The sequence below is a fragment of the Pristiophorus japonicus genome, chromosome 21 (assembly GCF_044704955.1).
Source record: "Pristiophorus japonicus isolate sPriJap1 chromosome 21, sPriJap1.hap1, whole genome shotgun sequence".
NCBI classification, from domain to species: Eukaryota; Metazoa; Chordata; class Chondrichthyes; family Pristiophoridae; genus Pristiophorus; species Pristiophorus japonicus.
In genome coordinates, this window is record NC_091997.1 from 3,239,097 (window position 1) to 3,263,321 (window position 24,225).

Genomic DNA, 24,225 nt, shown 5'->3' on the forward strand with positions numbered 1-24,225 from the left:
GGCCATGACCTCACTGGACCACCAGGAAAAAAACAGGTTTTGGCACCGCCGGGCGGGCTGAAGATTTTTGGGGGAGTAGAGCAGCGGTGCGCACGGTGATGACCCGCTTACCACAGATCGGCAGCAGCGGAGCGGTAGGGGAAGGGATCAGGGCACCGCCGGGAAAACTCGGTAGGGTAATTGGGCTATCAGTGGCTATTCCACAAAAAGTCAGTGGCCACTCCACTCCACCGCGTGGCGGTCGATTTGCGGTGGCAATAGGCCATAAGGAGAGGGGAAATTTTGGCCCGCAAATATCCATGTGTGAGGACACGCTTGGTCTTAGCTGTGATGACCCCATGGTCAATTAGTCTGACGAGACTTATTATTAAGGCTCATTGTCCTTCATGGTCAAGCGGCCTGACAGCACTTCCTATCCAGGCAATCACTGCCTGTGGAACCATATACAAGCAAGGAGTCAATGCCTTGAAAAAGAGAGGAGAGAAATTTGGAGAAAAAAAAGCATTGTCCAGAATATAAAAATACTCCCGTGGCAATTTTCAAAATGCAATTTTCTGTTTAGAAATGTCGAATTCAATTGCTGATGAATTCATTCTTAGTGTGGGTTCCAATGCATCGTTTATAGTTTACTGCTTTTGAAAGAGTAACTCACTTGTAAAACCTTTAAATCTAAGGGAGATTGGACCCTTATTCCATTATTTTCTCTCTCTCTCTCATTGCCTTCACAAGATGAAGGATCAGACATCAGCTCAGATCCAGCAGAGTGGAAAACACAAAACCATGTTTTAAACTGAGACTATGGCTAAGTGAATGTGATGGGTATTGATTGGATTTCAATCACTTAATTCCCCCACAAACACAAAAAGTAAACCAAATCCATTGAGAGCAACTTTTAAGTAAATAGAGTCCCACAAAGGTTCTCAGTATTCACTGAAACACATTAAAGCACTGATGCACTAAAGAACAAAAACAGCTCTTGCAGTACTTACATTGCAGAGACCATTCAGTTCCCATTTAAAACAGAGATGAGGAGAAATTTCTTCTCAGAGGGTTGTAAATCAGTGGAATTCGCTGCCTCAGAGAGCTGTGGAAGCTGGGACATTGAATAAATTTAAGACAGAAATAGACAGTTTCTTAAAAGAAAAGGGGATAAGGGGTTATGGGGAGCGGGCGGGAAAGTGGAGCTGAGTCCATGATCAGATCAGCCATGATCTTATTGAATGGCGGAGCAGGCTCGAGGGGCCGTATGGCCTACTCCTGTTCCTATTTCTTACGTTATGTTCTAAGATGATCCACGTTCCCTCTACTGGCACGTACTTGTATTGCGTCACGCCCAGTGTCAGTCGCACCAGCTCCTGATGTGTGGGTTTTGCAAATCCAGGTACCACCTGAAAGTAAACACATCAGAATTTGCTAAAAATGGGTCTTCCAGGCCATCGGCCTTAGCGAACCCCATCAAGTTTATTTTTGGCCTCAACTCAGTTCAGTGTATAGTAGTGGTTACGTTTCAGCACAAGGTCAATTTTAATCTCCTTCCCAGAGAATCTCACCAAGAGTTTACATCAGCCTAATCCACAAGCTAAGATCGGGAAGGCCGGCATTCAGAAGTTTTGGAGTTCTTGCGTTCAAGGACGATAACTTAATGCCACTTACACCACATTCTCTCCCCACCCCCCCTTGCTTGGGTACAGAACCACAATCGCCACCCGCTCTGCGGTAATTTGGTCATGTGCGATGGAGAAAACAGAGGAATGGGCATCACAGCTTAGCAAAATTTTGTTCTCATCTAATGTCCACATGCACTTTATAGCAGGGATCACAGATAGTAATCAGCATTGCCAACAGGAAGCATGTTCTATTGCTGCCCCAGTGAAGGCCATCTTGCTAGGGTATAGCTTCATAGGACGTTGGTATCTTGCCTCAGTAGCCATTCTTTATGGGCGAGCCAAGACATGGGTGCACCGGGCTATTCAATCATAAAGGTATGACATCTGAGCTCAACTAATGTATACACTTCTCAGCATTGTCACTGTATAGTGACCAAAGGTTCAAGTTTCGGCCTGAGTTGCTCCTATTTTTTTGGAGCAACTAGTTTAGAATGGAGCATCTTAGAATTGCAATTCTCGCCATTTAGTTTGCTCCAGTTCTAGTGAGTTAGAACAGTTTCATTTTAGAACAGATTTTTTTCCCCAAAAGGGGGCATGTCCAGCCACTTACGCCTGTTTTGCAAGTTTAGGCAGCGAAAACTTACTCCAAACTAACTTAGAATGGAGTAAGTGTAGATTTTTGTATGCTCAGAAAAACCTTGCCTACACTTATAAATCAAGCGTAGGGTACGAGAGATAGTGGGGCGGGGGGGGGGGGGGGGTGCGGGAAGGGGGGGTTTAAAAACATTAAACACTTTTACTTTTACAAATAAAGAGCCATCATCAATAATAAATGATAAATAAATCAATAAATCAATCAAAAGAAATTAAAAAAATTAAAAATAAAATTTTTCAAAAAATCAATAAAAAATTAAGTTTCTACTCATCTACTGCAGCACCGGGAGCCCTCCAACAGCGTACTGGGCCCCTCCCAGTGTCTCTCTCTCTGTTTCTGACAGCGAGAGGTGGGGGGAGAGAGAGGGGAGGGGAGAGGAGAGGGGGGGGGAGAAGAGGGAAGAGAAGGGGGAAGGAAGAGAGGGAGGGAAGAGAGGGGGGGAAAGAGAGGGGGGGAAGAGAGGGGGGGAAGAGAGGGGGGGGGAAGAGAGGGGGGGGAAGAGAGGGGGGGGAAGAGAGGGGGGGGAAGAGAGGGGGGGGAAGAGAGGGGGGGGAAGAGAGGGGGGGGAAGAGAGGGGGGGGAAGAGAGGGGGGAAAGAGAGGGGGGAAAGAGAGGGGGGAAAGAGAGGGGGGGAAAGGGAGGGGGAAAAGGGAGGGAGAAAAGGGGGAGGGGGGAAGAGAGGGGAAGGGGGGGTGAAGAGGGGGGGAAGGGGAGGTGAAGAGGGGGGGAAGGGGGGGTGAAGAGGGGGGGAAGGGGAGGGGGAAGAGAGGGGAAAGGGAAGAGGGGGGAAAGGGAAGAGGGGGGAAGGGGAGGGGGAAGAGGCTGAATGGGATGGGACGGGCCGCCGCTAACGACACTTTGGGCGGGGCACGCCCCCAGCGAGCTGCCGGGCCCCGCCGACGACTGGGGGGAGGGGAAGAAGGTGGGGGTAAGGGGGGAGGGAGGTAGGCCCGAGTCCCGATCTTCGCCCGGGGAGCCCATTCAGCCAGGGCTAGGGTCGGGCCCCTCCCACGCAGCCTCGGGGACCTGGAGCTACTGCACATGCGCGCACACTCTAGCGCGCATGTGCAGAGGTCCCAGCACTGTTTTCAGCACCGGGACCTAACTCCGCCCCGACCCCTTGTGCTGCGCCACGCCAAGGACGAAGACGTCAGGCTAACCGGTCTATGATTACCCGTTTTCTCTCTCCCTCCTTTCTTAAAAAGTGGTGTTACATTAGCTACCCTCCAGTTCATAGGAACTGATCCAGAGTCAATAGATTGTTGGAAAATGATCACCAATGCATCCACTATTTCTAGGGCCACTTGCTTAAGGCCTCCGGGATGCAGACCATCAGGCCCCGGGGATTTATCGGCCTTCAATCCCATCAATTTCCCTAGCACAATTTCCCGCCGAATAAGGATTTCCTTCAGTTCCTCCTTCTCACTAGACCCTCGGTCCCCTAGTATTTGCGGAAGGTTATTTGTGTCTTCCTTCATGAAAACAGAACCAAAGTATTTGTTTAACTGGTCCACCATTCCTTTGTTCCCCATTATAAATTCACCTGAATCTGACTGCAAGGAACCTACGTTTGTTTTCACAAATCTTTTTCTCTTCACATATCTATCAAAGCTTTTGCAGTCAGTTTTTATGTTCCCAGCAAGCTTCCTCTCATACTCTACTTTCCCCCTCCTAATTAAACCCTTTGTCCTCCTCTGCTGTATTATAAAATTCTCCCAGTCCTCAGGTTTGCTACTGAAGGTCTTTGGTTCAAGCCCCAGTCCACAGACTTAAACATATAATCTAGGCTGATACTTCAATGCAGTACTGAGGGAGTGCAATTCAACAAAGGAGGACTAAGGGTTTAATTATTTTCCAACAGTCGATCAACTCTGGATCAGTTCCTATGGACTGGAGGGTAGCTAATGTAACACCACTTCAAAAAAAAAAGAGGGAGCGAGAAAACGGGTAATTATAGACCGGTTAGCCTCACATCAGTAGTGGGGAAAATGTTGGAATCAATCATTAAGGATGAAATAGCAGCGCATTTGGAAAGCAGTGACAGGATCGGTCCAAGTCAGCATGGATTTATGAAAGGGAAATCGTGCTTGACGAATCTTCTGGAATTTTTTGAGGATGTAACTAGCAGAGTGGACAAGGGAGAACCAGTGGATGTGGTGTATTTCGACTTTCAAAAGGCTTTTGACAAGGTCCCGCACAAGAGATTGGTGTGCAAAATCAAAGCACATGGTATTGGGGGTAATGTACTGACGTGGATAGAGAACTGGTTGGCAGACAGGAAGCAGAGAGTCGGGATAAACTGGTCCTTTTCAGAATGGAGGCAGCGACTAGTGGAGTGCCGCAGGGCTCAGTGCTGGGACCCCAGCTCTTTACAATATACATTAACGATTTAGATGAAGGAATTAAGTGTAATATCTCCAAGTTTGCAGATGACAGTAAGCTGGGTGGCGGTGTGACCTGTGAGGAGGATGCTAAGAGGCTGCAGGGTGACTTGGACAGGTTAGGTGAGTGGGCAAATGCATGGCAGATGCAGTATAATGTGGATAAATGTGAGGTTATCCATTTTGGGGGCAAAAATACGAAGGCAGAATATGGCGGCAAATTAGGAAAAGGGGAGGTGCAACGAGACCTGGGTGCCATGATTCATCAGTCATTGAAAGTTGGCATGCAGGTACAACAGACGGTGAAGGCGGCAAATGGTATGTTGGCCTTCATAGCTAGGGGATTAGAGTATAGGAGCAGGGAGGTCTTACTGCAGTTGTACAGGACCTTGGTGTGGCCTCACCTGGAATATTGTGTTCAATTTTGGTCTCCTAATCTGAGGAAGGATGTTCTTGCTATTGAAGGAGTGCAGTGAAGGTTCACCAGGGATGGCTGGACTGTCATATGAGGAGAGACTGGATCAACTGGGCTTTTATTCACTGGAAGGATGAGAGGGGATCTCATAGAAACGTATAAGATTCTGACGGGACTGTTCAGGTCAGATGCGGGAAAAATGTTCTCGATGTTGGGGCCTTCATAGTTAGGGGATTTGTGTGTAGGAGCAGGGAGATATTACTGGAGTTGTACAGGGCCTTAGTGAGGCCTCACCTGGAATAATGTGTTCAGTTTTGGTCTCCTAATCTGAGGAAGTACGTTCTTGCTATTGAGGAAGTGCAGCGAAGGTTCACCAGACTGATTCCCGGGATGGCAGGACTGACATATGAGGAGAGACTGGATTGACTGGGTCTGTATTCACTGGAGTTTAGAACGTTGACAGGGGATCTCATAGAAACATATAAAATTCTGACGGGACTGGACAGGTTAAATGCAGGAAGAATGTTCCCGATGTTAGGGAAGTCCAGAACCAGGGGACACAGTCTAAGGATAAGGGGTAAGCCATTTAGGACTGAGATGAGGAGAAACTTCTTCACTCAGAGAGTTGTTAACGTGTGGAATTCCCTGCCACAGAGAGTTGTTGATGCCAGTTCATTCGATACATTCAAGAGGGAGTTAGATATGACCCTTACAGCTAAAGGGATCAAGGGGTATGGAGAGAAAGCGGGAAAGGGGTACTGAGGTGAATGATCAGCCATGATCTTATTGAATGGCGGTGCAGGCTCGAAGGGCCGAATGGCTTACTCCTGCACCTATTTTCTATGTTTCTATGTTTCTGAGTCAGAGACAAGAGTGCTGTTATTGAGTCAAAGCTAAGACCACAATATAATATATAAGGGAATGGTAGTATAGTGGTTATGTTACTGGACTCGAGGTCTGAACTAATGATCCAGAGATGCGAGTTCAAAACCCATCACGGCAGCTCGGAAATTTAAATTCAGTTAATTAAATAAATCTGGAATAAAAAGTTCGCATCAGTAATGGTGACCACGAAACTACCTGATTCTCGTAAAAACCCATCTGATTCACAACTGTTCTTCTGGGAAAGAAATCTGCCGTCCTTACCCGGTCTGGCTTATATGTGATTCCAGACCCACAGAAATGTGATTGACTCTTAACAGCCCTCTGAAATGGCCTAGCAAGCCACTCAGTTAAGGACAATTAGGGATGCACAATAAATGCGCCCACACCCAGTGAATGAATTTGAAAAAAATCAAACATAATGCAGTTCTTCATTTTCAAAAAGCATATCTACTGGGCTAATAAGAAACACCAATAGGGAAGACACCATGATTTTTTTTCCCCACAAGTGAAAGAAATGCTTGTTTTAACATCAGAATAAAACTTTTTGCTTTCCTCGAAGGCCCAAGGACGACAAATGGATGATTCCACTCAGCTTATGTACGTTTTTTGCAGAAACAGCCTGAATGTCTTAACTATGCTTTGGAGACTGAAGACATTTTTGCTTTAAGATTATTTGGCTCATATGGGGATACACTGGGTGAGAATGTAGGTGCGGAGAAGTGATCAAGAGCAAGCAAAGGTTCTGACGAAAGGTCATCGACCTGAAACTTTAACTTGGTTTCTCTCTCCACAGATGCTGCCTGACCTGTTGAGCGTGTCCACGCTTATTCTGTTTTCAGCACCTGCAGTATTTTGATTTTGTAAGAGCAAGCACTATCCTCCCAAACGTCAATACTAAACTGAACTGCTAGGATACTTAGTTGCAGATGCATAACCAGTTACTACCTGCCAACTGATTTGTAGTCAGTAATCTTTCCCACCTGTTTGGCACTCTTCGAAATGTGATTTACATCTAATAAAATTACAGCATTGAAAAAATAATAAAACTTAATGCATGACTCCACAGACTGCCAGTAGTATTTCACACTGCAGAATGGGTGAGTGAAAGGATTTGCATGAATCCACTACTATACAGTGTATTACTTTACATTACACTGACGACTGTCATCAGTTTGAAGGTGTTCACATCTGATCCATAAATCTCAGTAACAAATCTCAAGACTGCAGAAAGCAGGTCAGACTTCAAAGCTAATAATTACTCTTGACAAAAAGTGCAATGCATTTCTCTTTTGAAAATGTTATTTTCTGCTAAATGGTACTACAGGAGATTTCCCTTTCCCCATTCTCTCCTCAAGCTGTCAAATTAGACTAAGTGAGACAGGACCCGAGTGCCGATGAGGGAATAGAGCTGAACGGTGTTACGCTGCCACTCTCCAGCTCTCACCAGAGACCAAGTAACAAAAGTGATGCACGCAAATAGAGCAGCTAGCACAGAATGAAAGTAGTACCCGAGTTGCTCTAAACAAGATAGTACTAGAACAATTTCCATTTATATAAACTAGAACAATTTCCATTTATATAGCGCCCTTAACGTAGTAAAACATCCCAAATGTTGACATCCCAAAATTGCACAGGTACACAATACCTGCAATCCACACATTTGTATCATTGACATTTTGTGTAAAATAGTATTATACTTACAATGGTATATCTCATCCCTAATTGCAAAATGTTGGGATAACTGATTATTAGATAATTAAATTATTTTTTGTTGTAATGAATGTGCTCTTTTCCTCTCACACTTCGTAGAATCACTGCTGTGTGCTTACGTTTTCAGGCTGTGACTATAAGCCACAACAGATTCCATAAATGAATAAAGGACTGGACAAAATGATGCATATTCAACGGATGTTTTGAAAACCAAAACTGAGTAATGGGACTTGGATTGGAGATCCAACAACACACATTATGCAAACAGCAGAAATTCAATCTCAGAAATGGAATAGAAAGAACAAATTTGCAATGATAGAGAACCTTTCTTTACTTCAGGACGCGTTTCACAGCCAATGAAGTACTCTTGAAATAATGTAGGGAAGTGTACAAATAAAATAAATCCCGATCAGTGGAATTTTATATCGATCTATTTGCAAGTTCACCAGATGGGAGACTGTAATGAATAACTAAGGGAAAAAAATCCCCCACAATACTGATGCTAATCATTTTTGAGTCCCCTTGTCCAACATCATTTACTGCATACACTTGTTCAATGCTGCCTGAAATGGATGAATAAACGACTTCGAGGGGCCCCACTAAATAGGAACTTTGATTCATTTTATTTGGAAAAACAAATACCAAGTACTTATGCATGACAGCACCCACCCGTACCGTAAACAGTATGCTATTGTATCTCCTTCTAGTGCATTCTATTAAGAGTGAAACTATATTAATTTCACTAATAGCAGCCTAACTACAGATTTACTGGACTAGAGCTACAATAGAACATGAATTAACTCCCTGTCGAAGAAAGGAATACTGCATTCATAGGCCTCAATTTTCCCCAGTGATCTGCGCCGTTTTTTTCGGCCTAAATTAAAATATCCAAGTTTCCCCAAAGATTGTGTGCCAGCATAACTCAGTTAGTTACGATGTTTTTTAGGTTTGGTTTTTTTTGCTTCATAGGAGGCGTAGTTTTGTGATAGTTTTTCACATTTATGCAAGTTTGGTCAACGTACATTTCTCCTAGGATGGGTATGTGACCACTCCCAAAAAGCCTTCTGGGCACTTAAGAAAAACTAGCGCACATCAAAAAATTGATGCAGAAAGACGCATTGTTTTTAGGTGAAGTTTTGGAGGGAGTCAAGAACACATTAAATATGCACCATGAAGCTTAATTTTTCAAACTTAAAACACAGAAAATGAAAGTTTAATGCAATTCTTTAATTTTGGATTTTTTTCAAAAGTGCCACGCCACCATCGAATGTCTACAAACCGGGCTCGAGGGTCGTAGTGTCGGCCGGCAGAATTGCTCCCTCGCTCGGACACAGGGGCTCGGCTTCAAAAGACACTTGAGGGGGCGGAGGGGCTGTGGAAGCCGAACTGAAGGGATGAGAACCCTTACAGTATGCAGCAGCATCAAATGAAGCCCGGGGAGGGAAGGTGGGGGAGGGGGGGTGCTGTTTGCCGAGCCTGTGATTGGGTGAGGGAGCGATTCTGCCGGCCGACCTTCGAGCCCAGTGAGAAGACGCTCGGTCGTTGGTAGAATGGTACTTTGAAAAAAATCTAAAATTAAAGAATTGCATTAGATTTCGTTGCCCAAATGTCCTCATTTGAATGCCTTGTTTCCCGTCTAAGCAAGTCTATTGTGCATGCCCAGACCTGGGTGTGGTCCATAGTAGGGCGTCGACCTTGAGGAGAGAGACAACAAAGAAGCTTGTCCTGTTGTTTCGAGCTTCTTGCAAAGGTACAATTTAATTATGGGGGCAATACTGACAATGCTATACCTCATGCAAGCCTTCTGCATGATGGTTCTGCAGAGGAGATGATTTATTCGACATCATCGCATGAGGAACCTGAGAGCATGTAGGATGATGGGTAGGAGACCTTACCCACGTCGGGTATATCGAGACAGGCGTTCATATCTGCACCTGAGTGATGAATACGTGGCTTGAGCAATGGTGCAGCAGGGAGGGATTCAAATTCCTGGGGCATTGGAACCGGTTCTGGGGGAGGTGGGACCAGTACAATCCGGACGGTCTGCACCTGGGCAGAATTGGAACCAATGTCCTCGGGGGAGTGTTTGCTAGTGCTGTTGGGGAGGAGTTAAACTAATATGGCAGGGGGATGGGAACCAATGCAGGGAGATAGAGGGAAACAAAAAGGAGGCAAAAGCAAAAGACAGAAAGGAGATGAGGAAAAGTGGAGGGCAGAGAAACCCAAGGCAAAGAACAAAAAGGACCATTGTACAGCAAAATTCTAAAAGGACAGAGGGTGTTAAAAAAACAAGCCTAAAGGCTTTGTGTCTTAATGCAAGGAGTATCCGCAATAAGGTGGATGAATTAACTGTGCAAATAGATGTTAACAAATATGATGTGATTGGGATTACGGAGACGTGGCTCCAGGATGATCAGGGCTGGCAACTCAACATCCAGAGGTATTCAACATTCAGGAAGGATAGAATAAAAGGAAAAGGAGGTGGGGTAGCATTGCTGGTTAAGGAGGAGATTAAGGCAATAGTTAGGAAGGACATTAGCTTGGATGATGTGGAATCTATATGGGTAGAGCTACAGAACACCAAAGGGCAAAAAACGTTAGTGGGAGTTGTGTACAGACCTCCAAACAGTAGTAGTGATGTTCGGGAGGGCATCAAACAGGAAATTAGGGGTGCATGCAATAAAGGTGCAGCAGTTATAATGGGTGACTTTAATATGCACATAGATTGGGCGAACCAAACTGGAAGCAATACGGTGGAGGAGGATTTCCTGGAGTGCATAAGGGATGGTTTTTTAGACCAATTTGTCGAGGAACCAACTAGGGGGAGGCCATCTTAGACTGGGTGTTATGTAATGAGAGAGGATTAATTAGCAATCTCGTTGTGCGAGGCCCCTTGGGGAAGAGTGACCATAATATGGTGGAATTCTGCATTAGGATGGAGAATGAAACAGTTAATTCAGAGACCATGGTCCAGAACTTAAAGAAGGCTAACTTTGAAGGTATGAGGCGTGAATTGGCTGGGATGGACTGGCGAATGATACTTAAGGGGTTGACTGTGGATGGGCAATGGCAGACATTTAGAGACCGCATGGATGAACTACAACAATTGTACATTCCTGTCTGGCGTAAAAATAAAAAAGGGAAGGTGGCTCAACCGTGGCTATCAAGGGAAATCAGGGATAGTATTAAAGCCAAGGAAGTGGCATACAAATTGGCCAGAAATAGCAGCGAACCTGGGGACTGGGAGAAATTTAGAACTCAGCAGAGGAGGACAAAGGGTTTGATTAGGGCAGGGAAAATGGAGTACGAGAAGAAGCTTGCAGGGAACATTAAGACAGATTGCAAAACTTTCTATAGATATGTAAAGAGAAAAAGGTTAGTAAAGACAAACGTAGGTCCCCTGCAGTCAGAATCAGGGGAAGTCATAACGGGGAACAAAGAAATGGCGGACCAATTGAACAAGTACTTTGGTTCGGTATTCACAAAGGAGGACACAAACAACATTCCGGTTATAAAAGGGGTCGGGGGGTCTAGTAAGGAGGAGGAACTGAGGGAAATCCTTATTAGCCGGGAAATTGTGTTGGGGAAATTGATGGGATTGAAGGCCGATAAATCCCCAGGGCCTGATGGACTGCATCCCAGAGTACTTAAGGAGGTGGCCTTGGAAATAGTGGATGCATTGACAGTCATTTTCCAACATTCCATTGACTCTGGATCAGTTCCTATAGAGTGGAGGGTAGCCAATGTAACCCCACTTTTTAAAAAAGGAGGGAGAGAGAAAACAGGGAATTATAGACCGGTCAGCCTGACATCGGTAGTGGGTAAAATGATGGAATCAATTATTAAGGATGTCATAGCAGTGCATTTGGAAAGCGGTGACATGATAGGTCCAAGTCAGCATGGATTTGTGAAAGGGAAATCATGCTTGACAAATCTTCTGGAATTTTTTGAGGATGTTTCCAGTAGAGTGGACAAGGGAGAACCAGTTAATGTGGTATATTTGGACTTTCAGAAGGCGTTCGACAAGGTCCCACACAAGAGATTGATGTGCAAAGTTAGAGCACATGGGATTGGGGGTAGTGTGCTGACATGGATTGAGAACTGGTTGTCAGACAGGAAGCAAAGAGTAGGAGTAAATGGGTACTTTTCAGAATGGCAGGCAGTGACTAGTGGGGTACCGCAAGGTTCTGTGCTGGGGCCCCAGCTGTTTACACTGTACATTAATGATTTAGATGAGGGGATTAAATGTAGTATCTCCAAATTTGCGGATGACACTAAGTTGGGTGGCATTGTGAGCTGCGAGGAGGATGCTGTGAGGCTGCAGAGCGACTTGGATAGGTTAGGTGAGTGGGCAAATGCATGGCAGATGAAGTATAATGTGGATAAATGTGAGGTTATCCACTTTGGTGGTAAAAACAGAGAGACAGACTATTATCTGAATGGTGACAGATTAGGAAAAGGGGAGGTGCAAAGAGACCTGGGTGTCGTGGTACATCAGTCATTGAAGGTTGGCATGCAGGTGCAGCAGGCGGTTAAGAAAGCAAATGGCATGTTGGCCTTCATAGCAAGGGGATTTGAGTACAGGGGCAGGGAGGTGTTGCTACAGCTGTACAGGGCATTGGGGAGGCCACACCTGGAGTATTGTGTACAGTTTTGGTCTCCTAACCTGAGGAAGGACATTCTTGCTATTGAGGGAGTGCAGCGAAGGTTCACCAGACTGATTCCCGGGATGGCGGGACTGACCTATCAAGAAAGACTGGATCAACTGGGCTTGTATTCACTGGAGTTCAGAAGAATGAGAGGGGACCTCATAGAAACATTTAAAATTCTGACGGGGTTAGACAGGTTAGATGCAGGAAGAATGTTCCCAATGTTGGGGAAGTCCAGAACCAGAGGTCACAGTCTAAGGATAAGGGGTAAGCCATTTAGGACCGAGATGCGGAGGAACTTCTTCACCCAGAGAGTGGTGAACCTGTGGAATTCTCTACCACAGAAAGTTGTTGAGGCCAATTCACTAAATATATTCAAAAAGGAGTTAGATGAGGTCCTTACTACTAGGGGGATCAAGGGGTATAGCGAGAAAGCAGGAATGGGGTACTGAAGTTCAATGTTCAGCCATGAACTCATTGAATGGCGGTGCAGGCTAGAAGGGCCGAATGGCCTACTCCTGCACCTATTTTCTATGTTTCTATGCAGACTGTGTGAGAAGGCTGCATTTCTGTAAAGAAGTTGTAACTGAGATCTGTGAGTTAGTAAAAGTAGACCTGCAACCTAGAAGTGTCAGGAGGACTGCTTAGTCAGTTGAAATGAAGGTTACAGCTGCACTTTCATTCCATGCATCTAGATTGTTCCAGGCCACAACTGGGGACGTGTGCATCATTTCTCAACATGCAACACATATCTGCATTCAGCAGGTGACTGCTGCACTATATGCCCAGAGGAATGACGGCATAAAATTCCCCATGATCGCCCAGGCAATTCATGAGGGGGCTTCTCCAGGATTGCTGGCTTCCCAAAGGTACAGGGCTGCATTGATTGTACCCACATCGCTTTGCGAGTACCTTTGCAGGATTCCGAGATATACAGGAACAGAAAAGCCTTCCACTCCATTAATGTGCAGCTCGTGTGTGACCACATGCATTGCATCATGTCAGTTGATGCAAGATACCCTGGGAGCACCCATGATGCATTCATCCTACGTGAGAGCGCTGAATCTGCTATGTTTCAGCAGCAGCCAGAAGGTAACCCGGATGGAAGCTGACCAGGAATACAACAGGTCGCACATTGCGACGCACAACATCATAGAGAGGACCATTGGCATCTTGAAACAGCGTTTCCGATGCCTGGACCATTCCAGAGGCTACTTGCCAATCTCCCGAGATTGTCGGTCAGTTCACTGTTTGTGTGCTGCAAGTTGCATAACTTAGCCATCATGAAGCAGCAGCAGCTGGTAGTAGAAGACCCACCTGAGGTGAGAGTGGTTGATGAGGAGGAGGAAGATGCAGATGATTAGGAAGAAGAAGAGGAAGAGGAAGAGGATGAGGAAGCCATGCACGACGGCGGAGGAGAGCGGGCTGTCGTGCCCCTTTAACGATTGCTCGAGCCTTGCGCCAGCAGTTCATCCATAAACGCTTTGCTGTCTGAAGGCTCAGCGACAACTATTCCAAATGGACCAAGTTTACTGTATGGACCTGTTCCATAATGTTGTGTTGCGTTAATGGAACAAATAATGGAAATTATCCAGTTATAATTTCAAATATATTTTATTCAAAAGTTTAACACTTGTTTGTACTTAACTTTAATAAAATATTCTTGTATCAAACTTTAAAGTTTTCAGTTAAGATCACTTACAAACTTTTAAAACTTGTAAATTTACATAACTTAGAAAAAACTTTTAATTTGAGAAGTTACAACAGTAACAACAATAATAACAGCAGCAGCAAAGAAAGGCTGCACCCATCTCTCCTCCACCTTATTCTAAGACCACCCTTTGCGCTTTGTCTTGGTGACTTCACCCCTGCCCGCAGGCGGTGCGACGCAGCGTATCTCGGTTGGTACCAAGCTTATTCTTTCGAACATCTCAGGTCGGGGGGGGGGGGGGGGGGGGGCAGGCAGTAATGTGGAGGGCCCGGCTTGGGCCTCTTCAGAGGCTGGTCTGGGGATTGGAGTGGGAGTGGCAGTTAATTCTATCCATGAGCACGGGGTCTGGGCGTGTTCCCTTATTGCAACAGCTAACTCCGACATTCCCTATCTCATGTGCTCTGACAGTGTCTCAACTATTTCCAACATTCCCTCCTTCATGTTCGCCGACAGTGTATTAGCTACCTGTGACATTCCCTCCCTCATGTTCACCAACAGTGTGGCAACTACCTGCAACATTTCCTCCCTCATGTTCACTGACAGCACATCAGCTACCTGCGACATTCCCTCTCTCATGTGCATCAACGTTGTATCCGCTGCCTGCGACATCCCCTCCTGCGTTCCCGGACAGTGTCCCCATTTCTCGAGAGAGTGTTGTTACTTCTCCTGATAGTCCCGATACCTCATCACCCACCACTGATGGCGTCCAGGAGTGATGTGTAAGGTCAATGCTCTCAGCACTCATTGCCATCATCTGAACCACATCTATTAGATCCTGCACCTCAGGAGAGTGCTGTTGAGCTCTCCTTCCCCTCCTCACCCTGGGTGTGCCTCTCTGCACCCCATTGAAATCCTCAGCCTCAGACTGTGAGAAACCATGGAATGTCCCACCAACACTCATACCACTCAGGAAAGGGCCTGGCACCTCAATGGGTGGCACCTCCACCTCCTCCAGACTGAGTACAACAGTGGGGGCTTCATCCATCACCTCCCCCTCACCCCCATGCTCTTGGTCTGAAGGTGGAATTGGAAGATGTTCTCCTCTTCAGGCTCGTCCGCTTCTGAATCTTCTTCTGCATCGGTTTCAGCCTTGTCAGGGTTGGCCTCAAGTTCTGCAAAATATAACACAACAGACAAATGGTTAGCAACTGAGGAGGGGGCAGGATGGCATGAGTAGGCTCACAAAGCGCAGGCAGCAGGCTCATTTGAAGGACCATGATGAATGATAGCGCATTGCATCAACCGAAGTGTAGCTGATGGAAACATCCCCAGGACCCGAAACATTTAGGAAAGCCAGACTGTGGAATTTGCAGGACCTACCCTCTCTCTCTCTCTCTCTCTCGAGTGTGGGCCCAGCTTGTGCAGTGTGGTTGCTTTTCTCCAGGCAGGACCCGTCAAAGCAGCAACCCGCTCTTCCAAGTGTGTCAGTGGGTGCAGATTTGTCCTCCTGCTCCAGTTCTTTCCCGTTTGTTGTGTGTCACCTTCCTCTGCAAAGAGGAAAATATAACTTTATAGGGGCCAAGTTTCGGCCTGAGTTGCTCCTGTTTTTTTGGAGCAACTGGTTTAGAATGGAGTATCTTAGAAATTGCAATTCTCGGCATTTAGTTTGTTCCAGTTCTAGTCAGTTAGAACAGTTTCAGTTTCCGGCCACTTACGCCCGTTTTGCAAGTTTAGGCAGCGAAAACTTACTCCAAACTAACTTAGAATGGAGTATGTGTAGATTTTTGTACGCTCAGAAAAACCTTGCCTACACTTAGAAAATCAGGCATAGGTTACAAATCAGGCGTAGGGAATGGGGGGTCGGGGGGGGGGGCGGGTTTAAAGGGAAATTTACAAACATTAAACACTTCAGTTTTGCAAATAAAGAGCCATCATCAATAATAAATGATAAATACATCAATAAATCAACCAATAAATCAATCAAAAAAAATAAAAAAATCAATAAAACAAAACATTTTCTACTCGCCGACCACAGCACCGGGAGCCCTCCAACAACGTGCTGGGACGCCCCCCAGTGTGTCTCTGTCAGTGTCTCTATCTCTCTCTGTCTGTGTGTGCCTCTCTCACTCTCTGTCTGTCAGTGTCTGTGTTTCTGACAGCTAGGGGGAGGGGGAGGGAGAGGGAGGGGGAGGGAGGAAAGAGGGCGAGAGGGAGAGGGAGGGGAGAAGGGAGGGAGAGAAGGGAGGGAGGGAGAGAAGGGAAGGAGGGAGAGAAGAGAAGGAGGGAGAGAAGAGAAGGAGGGAGAGAAGAGAAGGAGGGAGAGAAGAGAAGGAGGGGGAGAAGGGAGGGAGGGAGGGGGAGAAGGGAGGGAGGGAGGGGGAGAAGGGAGGGAGGGAGGGGGAGAAGGGAGGGAGGGGAGGGGGAGAAGGGAGGGAGGGAGGTGGAGAAGGGGAGAAAGGAGGGAGAGAGGGAGGGGGAGAGGAGAGAGAGGAGAGGAGAGAGAGGAGAGGAGAGAGGGAGGCTGAACGGGCCCGGCCGGGATTTCGGGCGGGGCCGCCCCAGCACCGGAGTTAAAGTTAGGTGGCCGGGGGTCAGATCCTGGGTGGGGGGTCCGGTGGGTCGGGTTGAGTCCGGTCAAGTCCAGGGTGGGAGTCGAGTTGGGTAGGGTCTGGTCCGGGGGGGGGGGGGGGGGGGGGGGGGGGAAAGAGCACGGGTCGGGTCCGGGAGCAGGGGGGGGGGTGCGGGTGTGGAGCGCGGGTCGGGTCCGGGGGCGGGGGGGGGGGGGTGCGGGTGTGGAGCGCGGGTCGGGTCCGGCAGGGGGAGCCGGGTCCAGGAACGGAGCGGGAGTCGGGTTGAGTCGGGTCCGGGATGGGAGTGGGGGTCGGGTCGGGAACTGGCGGGGGAGTTTGAGAGAGCCAGCTGAAGGGAGGAAGCAGGAGCTGGGCGTGGGTGGTGCAGCCTGATCCACGCAGCCCAAGTGAGGCCATTCGGCCAGGGCTAGGGACTGCGTGCTTCAGGCCCCTCCCACACAGTTTTGGGCGCCTGGAGCTACTACACTGTAGCGCGCCTGTGCAGAGGTCCCGGCACTGTTTTCAGCAGAGGGACCTGGCTCCTACCCCCCACAGCTTGTGCTGCGCCGCGCCCAGCTCCAGAGGACCAGCAGGGAGCTGGAGAATAGGTAAATATTTTTTAGGCGCACTTTTGAGCGTGAAAAACGGGCGTCCAGGTTGGGACTGCACCGTTCTAGACGCGGACCGAAACCTGGGCCCTTAGAGAAGATGTCTTTCTGCTCGGTGGGACATGTACAGATGGTCACATTTACAAATGCAATTCCATTGAATAAATGAAAATATTACTTACACTAACTACTTGACCAAGGTCCTGCCACTTCTTTTTGCACTGGCCTCCAGACCTCAGGGTGGTCACCAGTGCACAGTAATCTTCTGCAAGTTAGTTCCAGTGTTTCTTCATTTCTTTTGGTGAAACTTTTATGGTGGTGTCCAGCTCATGCCATCTGGCCTCAATTATATTAAGTAGTGCCTCCACTTCATCCTGTAAGAAATTCTTGGTCCTTGAGCTGTGTTGCATCTTGTATTGCAGCTCCGATTTTTCCAATGAGAATTAAAGTTCTCACGCACAACTGGCTCTTTAAAAATGGCCGAATACAGACCGGGAACTGTACTGGGCATACGTGCCCATAACAATCACGTCAAAAACGTCCTTTTTTTTCACACATACGCAGAAAGTGGGGGGGGCGGTGAGCATCGCTTTTTCAGCGCAGACAGTAGGCTCCACCCCCGAAGCTAAAGGACAGGCTGTGCGGCACCAAACTCAAAAAATAGAACAAGGAAACTTGCTGGTTATTTTTTTTTGGAGTAGTCGGGGCCCAAAAAAACAGGCGTAACTCTTGGAGTACGCCAAAAGCGGCATTGGGGAAAATTGAGCCCGAAAATGCTATTGGTTTAGTTATATGTAATGCTAGCTTTATACCACTAGAGGACAAGATGCTGCTGAAATGCAACACAAAACACACGAGCACCACCCAGCCACAGAACATCAGCACTGCAGGGACACCAGCTCAACCTGTTATTTGTGGGGGTGTGGTTTAAAAACAATATTGTTCTTTCTCAATGCTGTTGTGGCATGTCTCAAGCACACACCTTGCTTAGGCTATCCAAGCAATCCTGAAGTCATGAAATGTAGTTCAGTATTATCTACTTAAAAAAAATAAGAGATTGTGAGTAAAATAGGAACCGCCAAAGTAAATGAGAAGTGATATTGCAACATTATCCAATTCAATTGCATTCAATGATTCTTTCTGGTTTCGTTATGGTTTCTTTAAAGTGCATTTTCTGCTGTTAACAGGAAGGTTTAAAGAATCAACAGATCATAAAGTCACTGTTTACTTTCCCAAAAAAAACTAATAACTTGGGGGGATTTTCTGTGTTTTTGAAGTTTCCCCATTGGCTCTTGCTGTTCTGTACAATGAGCCATTGCACAGCGTCCAGGTGCATGAAGCTGTCAGTCAATGCTGGTCTGTAAATGACAAATAGGTGTGAGCAAGGGTGACCCAGTGTTGACTTGTAATTTGTGCGAGAAAATCTCTCATTGCCACTCAGTTCCTGTCTCGATTCCCTGTCCTAGATTAGATATATAACGTATTTGGAATTGGGAGCGTAAATATGCACTCGATCACTTTTGTGATGCACTGTAATCTCGAGCTACCTAATAATTTAACATGTGTGTGAAAGAACTCTCCTACAGGTTTAACAATAGAGCTCCACGATTGCTTTCCATGCAAAAACATTATCTGAACCCTCAAATCTGCTGCAGGAATAATACTGACATGAAGATCTCCACATCATACACACCCATAATTATGCCTCTGTTAAAACACTGGAATATCACAGCAATGTATAAATGTGTTTGTCTATTATCACCAACAGTAATTTTGAGCTTAATTCGTACAACATGAATTTGTGATATGTTTATATTCCACTGATGATACTCAAGACATGAAGCAATTACCGAAAACACTTCAACACAACGATTTAGACATCTGTGGCAGGCTGTGTTTACAGTTGGATTTTCTATGTGTGAGATGAGTTTCATCAGTTCTGAACCACGTCACTATCTAGGGAAAAACAATGATGACAGCTTAGTTATATCAAACCAACTACAAGTTATCTTCGGTTTCCGACTATTAAGCCCTGGCATAACAGTTAATCTGCAAGGGAAGGAGGTACACACAGCGAAATACAGCACGCAAGGCCGCCAAATGTGTCAGCCACGGCTCAGTGGGTAGCATCCTCCGCCTCCGAGTCAGAAGGTTGTGGGTTCAAGTCCCACTCCAGAGACTTGAGCACAAACAAAATCTAAGCTGACACTCCAGTGCAGTGCTGAGGGAGTGCTGCAATGTCGGAGGCCATATTTACACATTAAACCGAGGCCTCGCCTGCTCTCTCAGGTGAACGTAAAAGAGCCCATGGCACTATTTTGAAGAGCAGAGGAGTTATTCCTGGTGTCCTGATCAATATTTATCTCTCAATCAACATCACTAAAACAGATTATCTGGTGATTATCACATTGCTATTTGTGGGAGTGACATTTCCTACATTACAAATAACTACACTCCAAAAAGTACTGCATTGGCAGTAAAGCGCTTTGGGACGTCTGATGGTCAAGAAAGGTGCTATATAAATGCAATACTTTCTTTTCAAATCACGCATTCCAATGACTTACAATAAAACAACTGGAACTGAATCTCTGTTACTAAAGAGACATCATTATTGTACTGGGGAGTTCCATGGTATGTTATTCCGACAGCCGCTTACAAGAACTCCACTCAAAGCTAATGCCATGTTGGCAAGATTTGGTGTCTACTACAGAACAATCCTTTATTTTCTCCAAATGTAAATTAACTAACTCGTAAGTTCAAATATCTAGCCTGTGCAGAGTTAGCTGGTGTTCCTCAGTATGATGGTGAGCTGCAGTATGGAGTATGGGGTGTACCGAGGTATTAGCTTCAGTACAACCCCATCTCAGAAGAGATAAAAAGATCAACCAGGATCCCCTCTGACTGCTGGAACTTGATGGAACAATGTGGACACCAGAAGAATGCCGTTTATTTTTCCACAATTAATGATCTACAAATGAAATGATGGTGTATTTTGAAAGATCCAATGTCCGAGAACACAATTTTCATAGTGGGTCATTAACTTCAGAGAAAAACAAGCATTTATTTATTCTTCAGTTGAACTCAGCCGTGATAAATTTCACAATCAAAACTCATTGTTCAGGCTCATAGATGAGGATCTGCCATTGAGGTATTAAGAGTCTTGTGAAACCGTACCCAGCATGCGTTTCCACTGATGTTTGCCTACATAATAACTTGCATTTGTATGGTACCCTTAACAAAGTACCAAAGTACTTCACAAATAGACAAAATGGAAAATGAAAGCCAAGCTAGTAAGGAAGAGATTAGGATGCTTGATCAAAAGCTTGGCCAGAGAATTGGTTTTGAGGTTTTGAAAAGGTGGAGAGAGGTAGACATGCACAGGAGGGAGTTCCAAAGTGTAAGACAGAGGTGGCAGAAAGCTCTGCCACTATGGTGACACAAAGGGAAGAGGAGAAGAAGAACATGTGATCGAAGTCAGAGGTATGGAGTATTTGAGAGAGGGCTGGAGGAGACTGCAGATAGTGTGGGACAAGACCTTGGTGGGAGTTATGGACAAGGATTCTAAGTGCAATACACTAGAAGACTGGAAGCCAGTGTAGGCCAGTAATGGGCAAAGTGGGACATAGTGCTGGACGGTTGGCAGAGCCGTGGTCAAGTTGGAGTATACGGAGAGAGGGTGAATAGGCCAGCAAGGGGAGCATTCAGAGCAACTAACCCTTAAGACGATAAAGGATGATGATGGATTTCATGATGCATCATGCCGACTGAATGAAATGATAATGGACACTTCGCTACCTTATAGACCAGTTAAGTTCCCTTGCAGTAGACTTTATTAAATAAATGGCTCTTTAAACACAACATTGGCCAGAACTTTAATTTGGAGGCGGGTAGGGAGCAGGGGCTGGAAAGCAGTCGTGAAACCTGGAAGAATGGGTTTCCCGCTGGCCCACCTAAATTTAATGGCAGGGCCTGATAAACATTTCAAAACTCTGTTTCCTGCCCGCAGCCAACCAGATGGGCCGGCTTGCGGCATTAGGCCGCAAAGAGGTGGGAGGAAGGGATTGGTGCCGGATGGGGGAGACAGGAGGAGGATCGGGGCAGGAGGTCGGAGGTCGGTAAAGTGATTGGGGGCTGGAGGGGGCAGGTCGGAAGGCTGGGAATGCAATTGGGGGCTGGAGGGGGGGGGGGGTGGGAAGTTAGAGGTCTCATGGGGAAGGTTGGGGAGGGATAAGAAGGGTCGCAGGCAAAAACACTAGATCCAGCAGGTAAGTGGAAGTGCACTTATCGCCCGGATTAACAAACATCGCCTCCCTTTAGCTGGCAGTTTCCCCGAGGCCAGGGAAACCCGCCTGCCCACAGTTAAATTTGAAATGGCGCATCACCTTAAGACACTAAGCCTCATTATAATATTTTAATGAGGGGTGAATTGGCTAGAATAGATTGGCAAAGGATACTTAAAGAGTTGGTGGTGGATAAGCAATGGCAAACATTTAAAGATCACATGGATGAACTTCAGCAATTGTACATCCCTGTCTGGAGTAAAAATAAAACGGGGAAGGTGGCTCAACCGTGGCTAACTAGGGAAATTAAGGATAGTGTTAAATCCAAGGAAGAGACATATAAATTGGTTAGAAAAAGCAACAAACTTGAGGACTGGGAAAAATTTAGAATTCAACAGAGGAGGACTAAGGGTTTAATTAAGAGGGGGAAAATAGAGTACGAGAGGAAGCTTGAAGGGAACATAAAAACTGACTGCAAAAGCTTCTATAAATATGTGAAGAGAAAAAAAATTAGTGAAGACAAATGTAGGTCCCTTGCAGTCGCATTCAGGTGAATTTATAATGGGGAACAAAGAAATCGCAGACCAATTCAACAAATACTTCGGTTCTGTCTTCACGAAGGAAGACACAAATAACCACCTGCATGTACTAGGGGACAGTGGGTCTAGTGAGAAGGGGGAACTGAAGGATATCATTATTAGGCAGGAAACTGTGTTAGGGAAATTGATGGGATTGAAGGCTGATAAATCCCCGGGGCCTGATAGTCTGCATCCCAGAGTACTTAAGAAAGTGGCCCTAGAAATAGTGGATGCATTGGTGGTCATTTTCCAACAGTCTATCGACTCTGGATCAGTTCCTATGGACTGGAGGGTAGCTAATGTAACACCACTTTTTAAAAAAGGAGGGAGAGGAAACGGGTAATTACAGCCCGGTTAGCCTGACATCAGTAGTGGGGAAAATATTGGAATCAATCATTAAGATGAAATAGCAGCGCATTTGGAAAGCAGTGACAGGATTCGTCCAAGTCAGCATGGATTTATGAAAGGGAAATCATGCTTGACGAATCTTCTGGAATTTTTTTGAGGATGTAACTAGCAGAGTGGACAAGAGAGAACCAGTGGATGTGGTGTATTTGGACTTTCAAAAGGCTTTTGACAAGGTCCCGCACAAAAGATTGGTGTGCAAAATCAAAGTGCATGCATGGTATTGGGGGTACTGTACTGACGTGGATAGAGAATTGGCTGGCAGACAGGAAGCAGAGAGTCGGGATAAACGGGTCCTTTTCAGAATGGCAGGCAGTGACCAGTGGAGTGCTACAGAGCTCAGCGCTGGGACCCCAGCTCTTTACAATATACATTAACGATTTAGATGAAGGATTTGAGTGTAATATCTCCAAGTTTGCAGATGACAGTAAGCTGGGTGGCGGTGTGACCTGTGAGGAGGACGCTGAGGCTGCAGGGTGACTTGGACAGGTTAGGTGGGTGGGCAAATACATGGCAGATGCAGTATAATGTGGATAAATGTGAGGTTATCCATTTTGGGGGCAAAAACACAAAGGCAGAATATTATCTGAATGGCGGCAGATTAGGAAAAGGCGAGGTGCAACGAGACCTGGGTATCATGGTTCATCAGGCATGCAGATATAGCAGGCGGTGAAGGCGGCAAATGGTATGTTGGCCTTCATAGCAAGGGGATTTGAGTACATGAGCAGGGAGGTCTTACTGCAGTTGTACAGGGCCTTGGTGTGGCCTCACCTGGAATATTGTGTTCAGTTTTGGTCTCCTAATCTGAGGAAGGATGTTCTTTCTATTGAAGGAGTGCAGCGAAGATTCACCAGGGATGGCTGGACTGTCATATGAGAGACTGGATCAACTGGGCTTTTATTCACTGGAGTTTAGAAGGATAAGAGGGGATCTCATAGAAACATATAAGATTCTGACGGGACTGGACAGGTCAGATGCGGGAAGAATGTTCCCGATGTTGGGGAAGTCCAGAGCCAGGGGACATAGTCTTACATAAGGGGTAAGTCATTTAGGACTGAGATGAGGAGAAACGTCTTCACTCAGAGAGTTGTTAACCTATGGAATTCCCTGCTGCAGAGAGTTGTTGATGCCAGTTCATTGGATATATTCAAGAGGGAGTTAGATAAAGCGGTACTGAGGGAATGATCAGCCATGATCTTATTGAATGGCGGTGCAGGCTTGAAGGGCCAAATGGCCTACTCCTGCACCTATTTTCTATGTTTCTATGCCTCCTGGGAGTGGGGAGGATGCTTGCCTCTATTAAAGCCGTGTGGGCAGGTTGGGGTTGGAATTTAGTTTTTAAATACTTTACCCTCCCACCCACCTGACCCCCATCCCACCTGTTTTTTTTGGGGTGTCAGGTTAGCTCAGTGGTAGCACTCTCAGCCATTCCAGGATTTGAGCACACAATCTGGCACATGATGTCGGTGCTGCATTGTCAGAGGTGTCATCTTTTGGATGAAACATTAAACCATCCATCTGTTCAGGTGAATACAAAAGATCTCATGGCATTATTTAAAGAAGAGCAGGCAGTACCCCCGGTATCCTGGCCAACATTCATCCCTCAACCAAAACTGCGAGAGAGACTTTACTGTGTGCAAATTAGCTGCTGTACATGCTTATACAAGTGACCACCAATGTTCCCTTTGAGCTATTCGGCCACATGGTCCTTTGGGCCTCCTGCATAGCCGGCTCTTCAATAGGAAAAATCTTGCATGCGTGGTATTTTGCATTGGTCATACAGACCCTTAAAAGGGCCACACGCCCAAAAAACAATTAATGGAAACATTGG

The 24,225-nt window shown here is 46.2% G+C and overlaps 1 protein-coding gene across 10 annotated transcripts in view; it reads right to left on the minus strand.

The window, feature by feature from the left end:
• Window positions 1-24,225, minus strand: part of raraa (retinoic acid receptor, alpha a) — a 634,542-nt gene that overhangs the window by 587,825 nt on the left and 22,492 nt on the right. For 7 of the 10 annotated variants that reach the window (XM_070864268.1, XM_070864256.1, XM_070864265.1 and 4 more), the window contains exon 2: window positions 990-1,388. The exons of 1 other annotated variant lie outside the window; for it this stretch is intronic. The gene's annotated coding sequence lies outside the window, so the exon portion shown is untranslated. The remainder of the gene's footprint in view (window positions 1-989; window positions 1,389-24,225) is intronic. 2 more of the 10 variants (XM_070864259.1, XM_070864257.1) reach the window with 2 other exon arrangements.